The sequence below is a fragment of the Bos indicus x Bos taurus genome, chromosome 19, assembly GCF_003369695.1.
Source record: "Bos indicus x Bos taurus breed Angus x Brahman F1 hybrid chromosome 19, Bos_hybrid_MaternalHap_v2.0, whole genome shotgun sequence".
Classification (NCBI taxonomy): Eukaryota; Metazoa; Chordata; class Mammalia; order Artiodactyla; family Bovidae; genus Bos; species Bos indicus x Bos taurus.
Window position 1 is genome coordinate 44,309,885 of NC_040094.1, and position 14,793 is coordinate 44,324,677.

Consider the following 14,793-nt stretch of genomic DNA (forward strand, 5'->3'; position numbering starts at 1 on the left):
CTGGCGGCCCCCGACAAACCCTAATTTCCCAAATGTACAGTCATGATGACCCAGGATTTGTTTTGCGAGCAAGCCGGCCGGTCTCGTGCTGCAGCTCCCTCCATCGACCCCCTGAGGCGGCCAACTGCAAAACTCCTGTGTTTTCCCCGGAGCTGGAAAGTGTGCGGCGAGCACAGCGACCTCCAGCGCCACAGCAGCTTCTGCAGAGCGGCCGGGGCCGGGAGGACCGACGGTGCCGAGAGCCGAGCTGGACGGTGGTGGTCACGCCCCTGAGGGGCGGGGCATGTAAATTAGGGCCCTCCTCTGCGGAAAGATGGGCAGGGGTGCAAAAAGGGATGTGAATGTTATAGAGAACAAGTGCAGTTTCACTGTTCTGGAACAGACATAGGAGAGTAAGCCAGAAATGTCCACTGAGGGTTGGGGTGCTCACCGTGCATTTACTGGAGCTGAAGGGAGGACGGTGATAGCTAGGACAGAGCCTATGGCATCGCTTCTCCGCCTCTTGGCTACGATCAAGTGTAGTATCTTCTTATCAGTTTAATATGTGATATGCCCTTTATCTGAGGACAATATATTAAGTGGGTTTTTGGAGTAGGGAGTGGGAATAGGAGCTTGCTTTGTTCACTCCACAGACAGACCTTGTCTTGCAGTACTTCCAGTAATCATGCACCCCTCTCAGGGAAACGAGAAAGTATGAACAATACACTTGTTACATCTTTTTCAATGTCTTCCTCATCTTTTTGTTACTGGGTACAGATCTATATGGGGCTTTCTGTTTTGTTTTGCAAATGTGTGTTATTCTATTTTCTTGTTTGGGCAGTTTAATTAGGAGTACTATTTCTTGTAAGGACTATATCCATGCACCAATTTTATGTTAAATTTCTCTTTTATATTTCAAAGCACTGTAATAAGGCTGTTTCCAGCTCCCTTAGTAGTTTTGTTTGTCTTTACTACTGGATTATTTCTTTTATCCAGTGACAAGGCACTGCTCTCAACACCTAACAGAACTTTGAAACGATTCAGGGTTGCTGGAGTCCCCAGGGGAAGACTCTCAGCTCTGGGAATTTTTTAAATTCAAGATTCCACCCAAGTGTGCTTTTCCTAAAAGAAGAAACTGAAGAACAGAAAGATTAAGAAGCTTGTCCAAAGTCACCCAGATAGAAATTAGCAGAAATGAGCTGTGAACAATCGTTGTACAACAGAAAACATCTACATTTCCTGGGCCTCACACCCAAGAAGGAAATTGTCATTTGATTATCTGATAAGGGTGCTGAAACTGGCAATCTCACCCCACCTTTCATCCTTTGCCTTCGCCAGGAAAGGTGTTGATGAACAAATGGGAAGGAGGTAGTGGGACAAGTTGGGGGTGAAGGAAGGGGCCCAGTTTGTCAGGACAACACCAGGTTGTGGGCTTACCCAAGTCCAGTCTCCTTTAAATGGGAACTCCAGTCCCCACTTCCAAATCCAGCCTGGGGCCCAGGGAGCCTTCCTCCATTAGTGATCATTTTATTTCCTGGCAGCCTCACCTCTGCAGCCCTTTCTGTCCACAAGATCACAGCCCAGAACATAGTGCACTGGAGGATACGCTACAGAGAATATTTGAACATTCTTACTTTAAGCATTCACAGATGGAGTGCCCGTCAGGTTGAAGGTCTCAGTGCCTGCCCTCATGAAATGGACATTATAAAGAAGAAGTGGGAGAGACACACAATGACTCAAGAGGCTCATTTCAGATAGTGATACAAGCCATGAAGGGAAACAGGGAAATATGCTGGAGAGTGACTGGTGAGAGAGCTATTTTACATGGGGGAGAGGTGCTCATGAAAGCCTCTCCAATGGTGACATCAGAGGCAAGATTAATTGGCCAAGAGTCAAGGAAGAATTCCAGACAGAAGGACAGACTAGCTGGCACCTATCTAGTTCCTCCCATTGGCTCCTTGTCCTGGGTCAGATTCCAGTTGCTGACTGATGTTCTTCGTCAGAGCTGGATCCCCACCAGACTAAGCGCTGAGCCCAGAAGCTGGTTCTTCACAACCACAGCTCTGCAATGCCCAGCACGGTGCTGGCCACACAGTAGGCAATCAGAACATCTTCCATGTTTCATGACTACATGATGGATTGACTAAATATACTCAAGAAGTTCCTTGAGTGTCGGAACCAAGCACCCAGCCTTAACTGGGAGTTTCCTGGTCTGTGGTCCTTGAGACCTTGGGGGTTGGGAGGGATACCTATAAAACCCTGCACGTTCAGGAAAGGTCTGGTAATACTGAACCCTCACGACTTTACTGGGGAGGAGAGAGTTCTTGGAGGAGAAAGTCAGAGGCCATGGGAGGGATGGAACTGGAGAGAGAGGCTGTCCCCACCCCCACCAAAGCCTGGTGGGTTGAACCCTGGACTGATAGTCATCATGAGTCCTGCCCTGTCAAGTAAACTGCCTTGGAAAAGCCACCTCGCCCTGGGAGCCTTGGTTTCCTCTGCGTGCAATGAGGACCTTAGATGATTCCAGGTCGCTTTCCCCAAAACAGCCCAGGCTCTGGAATAGGGGAAAGTACAGGATGGGTGGAGCTCACCTGGGAAGCAGCTGAGGACATCCTTGTCTCCACAGCATCCCAACCAAGTACCTGAGTGCACAACTGAAGGGAGGAGAGGAGTCTGCAGGTAGAGGGATGGGGAGGGGAGTGGAGGTCCAGGAGCGGCTTCAGACTGGAAATCACAAAGAGCCATATTTCGAATCCCACCTATGCTTCCTCAAGAATAAAACAAAGAGGGAATTCCCTGGCTGTCCACTGGTTACAATTCTTTTCTTCCACAGCACAGGGCACAAGTTACATCCCTGGTTGGGGATCTAACATCCCAAGGTCAAAAATAAATAAATAAATTAATTAATTAATTAATTAATATATAAAATGGGGAAAACACAACCTACTAATTAGTCTGAGTGTGAAAAAAAAAAAGAAAGAGAAATTGTGGGAAGGGGGTCTTAGAGACCCTTTTCTCTGGCCAGGGGCCCATTCAGAAGCAACTCATCCAAAACCAAGTCCCAGAGTTCAGGCCAGGGCGGAAAAGGAGCAGATGCTGCCCCCTGGTGGATGAGTCTGTCACTGCCTAAGTCTGAAGAAAAGGGGAGGAGTCAAGTTGGATCTTCCCTGGTGGCTTAGACGGTAAAGTGTCTGCCTACGATGCATGAAACCTGGGTTCAATCCCTGGTTCGGGAAGATCTCCTGGAGAAGGAAATGGCAACCTGCCGGGAGCCAGCGTGAGGAACTCCGCCCGTGGCAAAGGTCATGAGGAAGGAGGCTCGGCATACGCAAAGGCGGGATCGAGCCTCAGGAGTCCCCCTGGAAATTCTCAAGCATCTACCCCCAAAACCAGAGTCTGCCTATTTTCTGCTTTGTGGTCTCACCTACACCTCTGACTTTATGGGGGGCTGTCCCCCACTACCTCTCTCTGAAAAAAGAATTACCTTACAGCTCCAGTTAATAAAGTTCCTGGGTGTGATAGTGTTTCAACCTACAAACTCCTTTGGAAGTCCTCTAGCCTGCCTGAATAGGTTTTTCCAGCCACATGTGATGTTCAGAGCCTCCCAACTGTGAGAGGCATGAGATGTTCTAAACTGTCTAAATACAGATTCCTTTGAGCAGTTAAAAGATTGATTAGAAATTGTATTGGTGAAGGGTTTTTCACTTATTGGGCCAATGTTTGCTGCTAAGTCTCCATATCCCTTACCTGCTGTGTCCCTGGCAGTGTATTGATTAATATACTTGGTGTAAGTAGTAGCTTTAATGTTTGTAACCTGGGACCCTTGAGTTAATTCTTTTTCTTGTTATAGCCCACCACACCTTTGCTCTGTAGGAATGCAACTTTATCTAATGCTTTTGGAGGGTGGCGCCTGACTAATCACCTTTAGAGAAAAATAAGTTTTGTGAAGAAAGGGTCTTAAAATGTTAACAGGTCTCCGGGCCAGAAGATGATGCAAATCACCTAAACTTTTGCATATGATAAGTTTGCAGGAAGAAAGCCTGGCTTACTGCATGACTCTACCCCTTTCCCCATTATCCTCTATGCATAACTTAAGGTATAAAAACTACTTTGGAAAATAAGGTGTGGGCCTTGTTCACCGAAGCTTGGTCTCCCCATGTCTTTCTTTCTCTCACTTTCTGGCTGAATTATTCAGCCTCTTTTCTCCACTAAATTTTCTCACTGAGCTATCCTTATTTAACCACTCTTTATATCTTTAACATTTAAGTAAACTGTTGTTTCCTGATCACCAAAGCCGTCTCCCTTCGAATTCCCTGGATCCACCGGGGCTGGTCCCCGGCAGCAACCCACTCCAGTATTCTTGCCTGGAAAATCCCATGGACGGAGGAACCTGGTTAGGCTATAGTCCATGGGGTCGCAAAGAGTCGGACACGACTGAGCGACTTCACTCACTGACTTCACTCAAGTTGGACAGGTTCCTTTCTTTCCTTCTGGGGTCTTTTTGTTTGTTTCTTTTTCTGGCCATGCCACCCAGTTTGTGGGATCTTAAATCCCCTACCAGGTATTGAGCCCTTGCCCTTGGCAGTGAAAGCGTGGAGTTCTAACCTCTGAACTGCCAGGGAATTCCCCTGGAGTCATCCTTTCAGACAGGACCTTCACTTCAGTTTGAGGTTGAGAATGGAAAAGCCACCCTTTTCAAATGGTTTTTGTGGAGGTAAGATCAAATGTAAATGAACATTTTCTGAGTAGGAAATTTGATTTCAGTGACATTTCTTATGTTTTTGCTGCTGCTGCTAAGGCACTTCAGTCGTGTCCAACTCTGTGCGACCCCATAGACGGCAGCCCACCAGGCTCCCCCGTCCCTGGGATTCTCCAAGCAAGAACACTGGAGTGGGTTGCCATTTCCTTCTCCACTGCATGAAAGTGAAAGTGAAGTTGCTCAGTCGTGTCCGACTCTTAGCGACCCCATGGACTGCAGCCCACCAGGCTCCTCCGTCCATGGGATTTTCCAGGCAAGAGTACTGGAGTAGGGTGCCATTGCCTTCTCTGTCTTATGCTTTTACAAGGGCCTAATAGCTGGTGCTGGGAAAGCAGAGGCTGGAGGAGGCTGGAGGGTGGAGAAGGTTATGAAGAGGCAGTTGCAGCAGGTTGTAATGTCTTAGGAGACAGATCCACATGGGGACAGATTCCAGCATCCATCTGCACAGGACATGGGCACCTGGGGAGACCTTGGCCTCAGGAGGGCTGTTAGGTGATCAGCAAGAAACAGCAGTCAGAGCCCCAAGAGGGTGACAGTGTCATGGGAGCAATAGCTAACAACTTTGAGGGAGGAGGAACAAGCCCACCAGAGAGAGACAGAGAGGTGAGTTGAGGGGAGAGAATCAGGCTCACGCTCTGCAGGGAACTCGCTGTCGGCCAGTTATCCAAGCTGAGAGATTCTTTAGAACGTTCACAATAGGGGCCAATCCCCAGAGAATTTATAGGTTTAATTAAAAAAAAGAAAAAAAAAAAAAAAAGAATTTACTTATCTGGCTGTATCGGGTCTTGGTTGTGGCACACAGGCTCCTGAGCACTCAGACTTAGTTGCCTTGAAGCATGGGGGAATCTTAGGGCCAGACCACGAATCAAACTGTGTCCCCAGCATAGGGAGGCGAATACTTAACCACTGGACCACCAGAAAGTCCCTGATTCAGCTTCTTAATTTCATAGATTTCTGTCAAGTCACCCATGTTGTTTGACCCACACTGGGGGGGGCATAGCTTTGAATGGATGCATGCTCAAATTTGGGAATTTGCCAGTGTCATGTAGAGGACTTGATAAAAACAGAGCTGGGGCCTCCTTCCAGAATTTCTGATCAAGAAATTTGAGGAATTTGTCAGGCCCAAGCTAAGCACATTATACATTGTCTCATTGGACCCTCAACCATTCATTCAACACTTATTCATCAAGAGTCAAGTACGTTCAGAGCACTACCATAGGTGCTGATAATACACCTGCAAACAAAATATTTACCATCAAGGTGAAAGACAATACAGGACTAATGGCTGTATATTTGTGAATATACTCATATTCTATGTCTGTGTCCATATCCACATGTGTATCTATGCCACGTGAGCATCATGGGTGTCAAAGCAACTTGGCAGCCCAGCAGAAACATAAGACCAGGGAAAGTGGGATATGAAACAGGAATCCTCAGGGTGAGTAGGCAGAGATAGTTCACAAGACTGTAAATTGGAATCAAATGCCTATTTTACAGGCAAGAAGTAACTTTCCCTAGGGTATACTCATCAAGACATCCCCCTGTGCTTTCATTTCCACGGGTAGATTCACTAGTACCCGCATCAGAGAGGCATTCTTATCATCCCCAGTTAGAATATCAGGACCCCTGGTTAGCAGGATGCTTGAATGCAACTCCTGACTTCTTTTCACATTAGGCAACTTTCTTAGCCTCTCAGCACTTCCATCTGTAACAATGCTTTCAAGAAATATATGTCACAAACATAACTTTCTCCCCTTAGGCCACGCTGTGTGGCTTTTGGGATCCCAGTTCTCCAACCAAGGATGGAACCTGGGCTCCTGCACTGAAAATACTGAAGCCTAACCACTGGAGCACCAAGGAATTCCCTTGCCCAGGTAAATTGAAATATTCTTAAGGCATATAAAAAATAAAGAGGAGTGAGTGAAATTAAGTTTAATACGTTCTTTACTCAAGATTTCTCAAATTCTGGTGGTCCAGTGGTTAGAACTCCATGCTTCCCAATGACAAGGGCAGGGGTTCCATCCCTCTTCCGGTTCTGGCAAACCCTTGCAAACCCCCCACAAATAAAACACAATATCTAAAATATCATTTCAATATGTAATTAATATCATCATTACAGAGATTTTTTTTTTTACAATTTTTAATATTAAGTTTTAAATCCCCATGTGTTTTTTCCACTTTCAGTACCTCTGAATTGGGAGAAACCACCAGCCCAGAGTTCCCTGGCTGCATGTGGTTAGTGGCTGTGACGGCTCAGATCAATAGAATGTTTCCTGTTGTTTAGTCTCTGTGTCCAGCTGTTTCGGTCCTTGTGACCCGCCAGGCTCCTGCGTCCATGGGATTTCCTAGGCAAGAACACAGTCGTGGGTTTCAATTTCCTCCTCTAGGGGATTTTTCCGACTCAGGAATCGAGCCCGTGATTCCTGTCTTGCAGGCGGATTCTTGACAATCTGAGCCACCAGCGAAGCCCACAGCTGATGAGGGGCAGGGAAACGAGGGTCTAGGCGGAGGGAGCTTTCGGTAGGAGGCCCGGGATCGGTTTGGTTGTAGAAGCACCGAAGGACAAGGGCGCTGGAGTTGGAGTGAACCCCTCCCGCGGCCCGGCCCCGCCCTCCGCATCCACACGCCCCCTCTCTTCCCCACTGTGGGCCATCCGCCTTCTGCCTGGCAGGGAAGCCCCCTCCACACACCCGACCCTACGGAGCCCCTCTCTCCGCAGGAGGAAGCCTGAGTAACACACTGCAGTCCGGACGTTTCTGGCGAATCAGTCTTGCGACCTTGTCTTGCGACAGCTCGTCGCACGGGTCCCTCTCGCCGGCCACCCCGCACCCGCACCGGTCGGGTCTCTCCTCTCCACCAGCACCAATGAGGAGCTCCCCTGCCGCCGCCCCGAGGTCGTCCCCAGGGCGCTGCGGTCCCGCCGGAGCCACGCCTTCTTGGCGACAGAGGGCGGGGCATGCAGATGCAGATTCCGCCCGAGAACCACAAAGCCACGGCAGATGCGGGATTTCTCTTTTACAATGTGGAGAATCCAACTTCTGCTCGAGAGTCTGGTGTAGTGCCGCCATAACACTGTCAACGAGGCAAAGGAAGGGAGACCTGGAGTGAGCGGGGACCCGGTCACACTGAGTGCAACGTGCACGACAGCCGGACGGTGACAGCGGCGGGCGGTACCACAGTATCGCTTCTCGGCCTTTTGGCTAAGATCAAGTGTAGTATCTGTTCTTATCAGTTTAATATCTGATACGTCCTCTACCCGAGGACAATATATTAAATGGATTTTTGGAGCAGGGAGTTGGAATAGGAGCTTGCTCCGTCCACTCCACGCATCGACCTGGTATTGCAGTACCTCCAGGAACGGTGCACCCCCTCGGGGACACAGATGGAAGTGTCCAAAAGCAGAATCTGGTCCTTTCCTGTAAAGGATTTGGCTATCTCAGGGAGGTTTTTTTTGGTTTGTTTACATCCTTTTTTCTTTCTTCCTGGCAGGAGGCATGAGATCTTCTATCTACTCACCCCTCATTTACTTCTTTCTATGTCTTTAATGTTACTTCTGTAATCATGTTTTCTGACTTCAGGCAGTTCCCGCAGAAAGCCACCAAGATGCACCTGCAGTCTAGGTTAAAATGATGGGTTTTCGGCTCAGTGTGTGTGTTGTTTATACTGAGATTTCATTTATACAGGTCACTGCCCGACAAAGAGAGATGAGTACCATTGCAGAGGTTGTGTTATTACTTGGAGTTAATACTTAGAAAAGAAAGGGCCTAAAGTAAGAGCCACTGTGTCTTTTGGATATACAAGGCAGGCTCTTCAGCTCAGCACAAAGTTCAAATCAAAATAAGCCAGAAGGAATGACTCTTGCTGAGGGTGAAGAAGGTTAGTGAAAAAGCTGGCTTAAAACTCAGGACTGGACTTCCTTCCTAGACCAATGATTAAGAATCCACTTGCCAATGGCAAGGGATGGGTTCAAATATTGGTCAAATATTGGTCCAGGAAGATTTCACATGCCCTGAGACAACTAAGCCTCTTTAACACAACTACTGAGCCTGTACTCCAGAGCCCATAAACCACAATTAGAGAGTAGCCCCCGCTGCCAATTAGAGAAGACTCTAGCATCAAAGAAGACCCAGTGCAGTCAAAAATAAAAAACCCTCAATAGTAAAAACACTAAGGTCATGACATCTGGTCCCATCACTGCATTGCTAATTGAACGGGGGAAATGTGGAAGCAGTGACAGATTTCCTCTTCTTGGGCTCTAAAATCACTGAGGATGGTGACTGCAGCCAGGAAATCAGAAAATGATTGCTTCTTGGCAGGAAAGCTATGACAACCTAGACAGCGTGTTAAAAAGCAAAGACATCACTTCATCGACAATGGTCCCTATAGTCAAGGCTGTGGTCTTTCCAGTAGTCATTTAGGGATGTGAGAGCTGGACTATAAAGATGTCAGAGGCCGAAGAACTTTGGAACTGTGGTGCTGGAGAAGACTCCTGAGAGTCCCTTGGAAAGCAAGATCAAACCAGTCCGTCTTAAAGGAAATCAACCCTGAATTGTCCTTGGAAAGATTGATGCTGAAGCTGAAGCTCCAATACTTTGGCCACCTGATGGGAAGAACCCACTCCCTGGAAAAGACTGTGATGCCGGGAAAGATTGAAAGCAGAAGAGGAAGACAGAGGATGAGATGGTTGGATGGCATCACCACATCAATGGACATGAATTTGAGCAACTCCAGGAGATACTGAAGGACCGGAAAGTCTGGGCATGATGCAGTCTACAAGGTTGCAAAGAGTCAGGCAGGACTTAGCAACCGAACAACATGAAACAACACCAGATCCTCTGTGCCAGGACTTTTTAGTAAATGGATGTTTGGAGCAGGGAGTTGGAATAGAACTTTACTCCATCCACTCCACCCATTGACCTGGTATGGTAGTACCTGCAGGAATAGTGCACCCCTCTCAGGGGAAAGAGAAAGTATGAACAACAGGCTTGTTACATCTTTTTCAGTGTTTTCCTTGTTTTGCTCTGGGTACCTGTCTCGTGAAGGTTTCTGTTTTATCAATGTGTGATTTTCTGTTGCCCTGTTGGGGCAGTTTACTTAGGAGTACTGTTTCTTGTGAGGGTCATATCCATGGAGCAACATTATGCAAAATTTCCTTTAACTTTCAAAACACTGTATACGGAGCTGTCCAGATCATTTACTACTTTTGTTTCTTTTTAATACGGGATTATTTCTTCTATCCTGTGGACAAGGCCCTGCTCCCAACACCCAACATCTCTGAAACAGTGTGGGTTTGCTGGAGTCCTCAGGGGAAGACCCTCAGGTCTAGGAATTTTTTAAATTCTCGGCTCCACCCAAGTGTATTTTCTCTAAAAAAAGAAACTGAAGAACAGAAAGGTTAAGTAACTTGTGAAAGTCACCCAGCTAGAAATTAGCTGAAGTGGGCTGTGAACAATATCTGATTCACAGATCTTGTTTCCTCGACAATCTTTGAAACTTCCTAGCTCCTCTCTTACATCTCCTGGGCCTCTCACCCAAGGGGGAACCTGTCACTTGATTAAAGATAAGACACCTGAAACTGGCACTCTCTCCTCCATCCATCATCCTCTGCCTTTGCCAGGAAAGGCGTTGATAAACAAATGGCAAGGAGGAGGTGAAGGAAGGGACCCAGTTTGTCAGGGCAACACCGGGGCCTGGCCCAGTCCAGTATCCTTTAAATGGGAATTCCAGTCCCCATCTCCACATCCAGCCTGGAGCCCATGGAAACTTCCTCCATTAATGACCATTTTGTTTCCCTGCAGCCTCATTTCTGCAGACCTTGTCCACAAGATCACAGCCCAGGACAGAATGCATTGGAGGATTTCCTAAAGAGAACATTCAAACGTTCTTACTTTGAGGATTCATGGATGGAGTGCCTGCCAGGTTGAAGGCCTCAGTGAAATGGATCAGGACCTGCCCTCATAGAGTGAACATTATAGTGAGAAATAGGGAGAGACAGACAATGACTCTCGAGAGTCATTTCAGACAGTGACATAAGCCATCGAGGAAAATAAAACGGAAATGTTCTGGACAGTGACTGGGGGGAGAGCTACTTTACATGGGGGAGGGGTGCTCATGAAGGCCTCTCCAGTGGTGATATCAGACGCAAGTTTAAGTGGCCAGGAGGCAAAGAAACATTCCAGACAGTAGGACAGACTAGCTAGAACCTACCGCTTCCTCATATTGGCTCCCTGACCTGGGTCAGATTCCAGCTGCTGAGTGGAGGGTCTTCCTCAGAGCTGTCTCCCCACCAGACTAAGCGCTGAGCCCAGAAGCTGGTTCTTCTCAGCCGCAGCTCTGCAGTGCCCAGCACTGTGCCTGACATACAGCAGGCAATCAGGAAATCCTCCATAATTCATGACTATATGATGGATTGACTAAACGTACTCAAGAGTTTCCTTGAGTGTGGGAACCAAGCACCCAGCCTTAGCCGGGAGTTTCCGGGTCTCCGGTCCCCGACACTTTGGGGGTTGGGAGGGATACCTATAAAACCCTGTACTTTCAGGCAAGGTCTGGGTAATACTGAACCCTCAGGCCTTTACTGGGGAGAGGGATTTCTTAGAGGAGAAAAACAGAGGCCATGGGAGGGATGACTCTGGAGAGAGAGGCCCCCTCAAGGCCTGGTGGGCTGAACCCTGGGCTGAGAGTCATCATGACTCCTGTCCTGACAACTGAACTGGCTTGGAAAAGCCACCTCCCCTTGGGAGTCTTGGTTTCCTCAGCACGTAATGAGGGGCTTAGATGATTCCAGGTCCCTTTCCCCAGGACAACTCAGGCTCTGGAGTAGGGGAGGGTACAGGATGGGTGGAGCTCTCCTAGGAAGCAGCTGAGGACATCCTTGTTTCCACTGCATCCCAACTGACGACCTGTCTGAGTGCACAACTGAAGGGAGGAGAGGAGTCTGCAGGAGGAGGGGTGGGAGGGGAGACGAGGTCCACGAGCAGCTTCCACCAGGGAATCACATGGACAATGAATTTCAAATTCCCGCTTTGCTTCCTCAAGAATACACATTGGAGAGGGAATTTCCCCAGTGGTCCAGGGTTAGAATTCTGTTCTTCCACTGTACAGGACACAGGTTACATTCCTGGTTTGGGAAATAAGATGCCAAGGCCAAGAAAAGAAAAATAAAATGGGGGGAAACACAACCTACTACTAAGATGAATGTGAAAAGAAAAACTGTGGGAAGGGGCCCCTTAGAGACCCTTTTCTCCCTACCAGGGGCCCATTCGGACGCAACTCATCCAAAACCGAGTCCCAGAGCCCAGGCCAGAGCAGAAAAGGGGCAGATGCTGCCCCCTGGTGGTTCGGTCTGTCACTGCCCAAGTCTGAAGCAAAGTGGTGTGAAGTTGAACAGGTTCCTTTCTCTCCTGGGGTTTTTGGTTCGTTTCTTTCTCTGGCCATGCCACCGGGCTTGTGGGATCTTAGATCCCTTAGCCGGTATTGAACCCTTGCCTTTGGCAGTGAAAGTGTGGAGTTCTAACCTCTGAACTGCCAGGGAAAACCCCTGGAGTCTCCTTTTCAGACAGGACCTTCACTGCAGTTTGAGGTTGGGAATGCAATAGCCAGCCTTTTCAAGTGGTTTTTGCGGAGGTATGATCAGATGTATGATCTCCAAGCCAGGCTTCAGCAATACGTGAACCGTGAACTTCCAAATGTTTAAGCTGGTTTTAGAAAAGGCAGAGGAACCAGAGATCAAATTGCCAACATCCACTGGATCATTGAGAAAGCAAGAGAGTTCCAGAAAAACATCTATTTCTGCTTTATTGACTATGCCAAAGCCTTTGACTGTGTGGATCACAGTAAACTGTGGAAAGTTCTGAAAGAGATGGGAATACCAGACCACCTGATCTGCCTCTTGAGAAACCTACATGCAGGTCAGGAAGCAACAGTTAGAACTGGACATGGAACAACAGACTGGTTCCAAATAGGAAAAGGAGTTCGTCAAGGCTGTATCTTGTCACCCTGCTTATTTAACTTGTATGCAGAGTACATCATGAGAAACGCTGGGCTGGAGGAAGCACAAGCGGGAATCAAGATTGCCGGGAGAAATATTAATAACCTTAGATATGTAGATGACACCACCCTTATGGCAGAAAGTGAAGAAGAACTAAAGAGCCTCTTGATGAAAGTCAAAGAGGAGAGTGAAAAAGTTGGCTTAAAGCTCAACATTCAGAAAACGAAGATCATGACATCTGGTCCCATCACTTCATGGCAAGTAGATGGGGAAACAGTGGCTGACTTTATTTTTCTGGGCTCCAAAATCACTGCAGATGGTGTTTCCAGCCATGAAATTAAAAGACGCTTACTCTCTGGAAGGAAAGTTATGACCAACCTAGATAGCATATTGAAAACCAGAGACATTACTTTGTCAACAAACGTCCGTCTAGTCAAGGCTATGATTTCTCCAGTAGTCATTTGAGAGTTGGACTATAAAGAAAGCTGAGCGCCGAAGAGTTGATGCTTTTGAACTGTGGTGTTGGAGAAGACTCTTGAGAGTCCCTTGGACTGCAAGGAGATCCAACCAGTCCTGGGTGTTCCTTGGAAGGACTGATGTTGAAGCTGAAACTCCAGTACTTTGGCCACCTGATGTGAAGAGCTGACTCATTTGAAAAAACCTTGATACTGGGAGAGATTGAGGGCAGGAGGAGAAGGGGACGACAGAGGATGAGATGGTTGGACGGCATCACTGACTCAATGGACAGGGCTTTGGGTGGTCTCTGGGAGTTGGTGATGGACAGGGAGGCCTGGCATGACCTCAGTCGCACGACTGAGCGACTGAACTGATACTGATACTGATCAGGTGTAAGTGAACATTTTCTGAGCAGGAAATCTGATTTCCGTGACGTTTCTTATGCTTTTACTGAAGGCCTAATAGGTGGTGCTGGGAAGGCAGAGGCTGGAGGAGGCTGGAGGGTGGAGAAGGTTATGAAGAGGCAGTTGCAGCAGGTTGTAATGTCTTAGGAGACAGATCCACATGGGGACAGATTCCAGCATCCATCTGCACAGGAGACTGGCACTTGGGGAGACCTTGGCCTCGGGAGTGCTGTTGGGTGATCAGCAAGAAACAGCAGTCAGAGCCCCAGGAGGGTGACAGTGCCGTGGGAACAATAGCCAACAACTGAGAGGGGGGAGGAACAAGCTCACCAGAGAGAGACAGAGGTGAGTTGAGGGGCGAGAATCAGGCTCCCCTGTGCAGGGAACTCGCTGTCGGCCAGTTATCTGAGCTGAGGGACTCTTTAGAGCTTTCACAACGGGGCCCAATCCCCAGAGACCTTACATGTTTGATTCCGCTTTTTAAACGTGTATTTACGTTCTGGCTATGTCGGGTCTTAGTTGTGACACACAGGCTCCAGAGCGCTCAGACTTACATGCCTCCATGCATGGGGGAATCTTAGTTCTGCACCAGGAATCACACCGTGTCCCCTGCACGGGGAGGCGCATACTTAACCCCTGGACCACCGGGAAGTCCCTGACTCAGCGTCTTGGTTTCATAGACTTCTGTCAAGGCACCCGTGTTGTTTGGCCCACACGAATGGCTGCATGCTCAAATTTGGGAGCTTGTCAGGATCATCTGGAGGACTTGATAAACACAGATAAAACACAGATAAACACTGGGGCCTTCTTTCAAATTTCTGATTCAGAAATTTGAAGACTTTGTCAGACCCAGCCTAAGCACGGTATACATTGTCTCATTGGAACCTCATCCAGTCACTCAACACACATTCATCAAAAGTCAAGTACATTCAGAGCACTAGGTGCTCGGAATAGACCAGCAAACAAAAGGTTTCCCATCAAGGTGAAGGTACAGCACTACTGACTGTATATTTGTGACTATACCTACATTCTATGTGTCTGTGTCCATATCTACACGTGTACCTATGCCACGTGAGCATCATGGGTGTCAAAGCCACTTGGCAGCCAACAGAAATACAAGACCAGGGAGAGCGAGATGTGAAATAGGAAGGCTCAGGGTGAGTAGGTATAGATGGTTTGCAAGACTTCAAATGGAATTATTTCTA

General features: G+C 47.9%; 2 non-coding genes across 2 annotated transcripts; both read left to right on the forward strand.

The window, feature by feature from the left end:
* Positions 1-486: 486 nt before the first annotated feature.
* On the forward strand, positions 487-675 carry LOC113878702. Its single transcript, XR_003507120.1, has one exon. It is a non-coding gene; the product is annotated as a U2 spliceosomal RNA (small nuclear RNA).
* A 7,243-nt stretch (positions 676-7,918) lies between these two features.
* LOC113878697 lies at positions 7,919-8,109 on the forward strand. The gene has a single exon (XR_003507115.1). It is a non-coding gene; the product is annotated as a U2 spliceosomal RNA (small nuclear RNA).
* Positions 8,110-14,793: the final 6,684 nt, after the last annotated feature.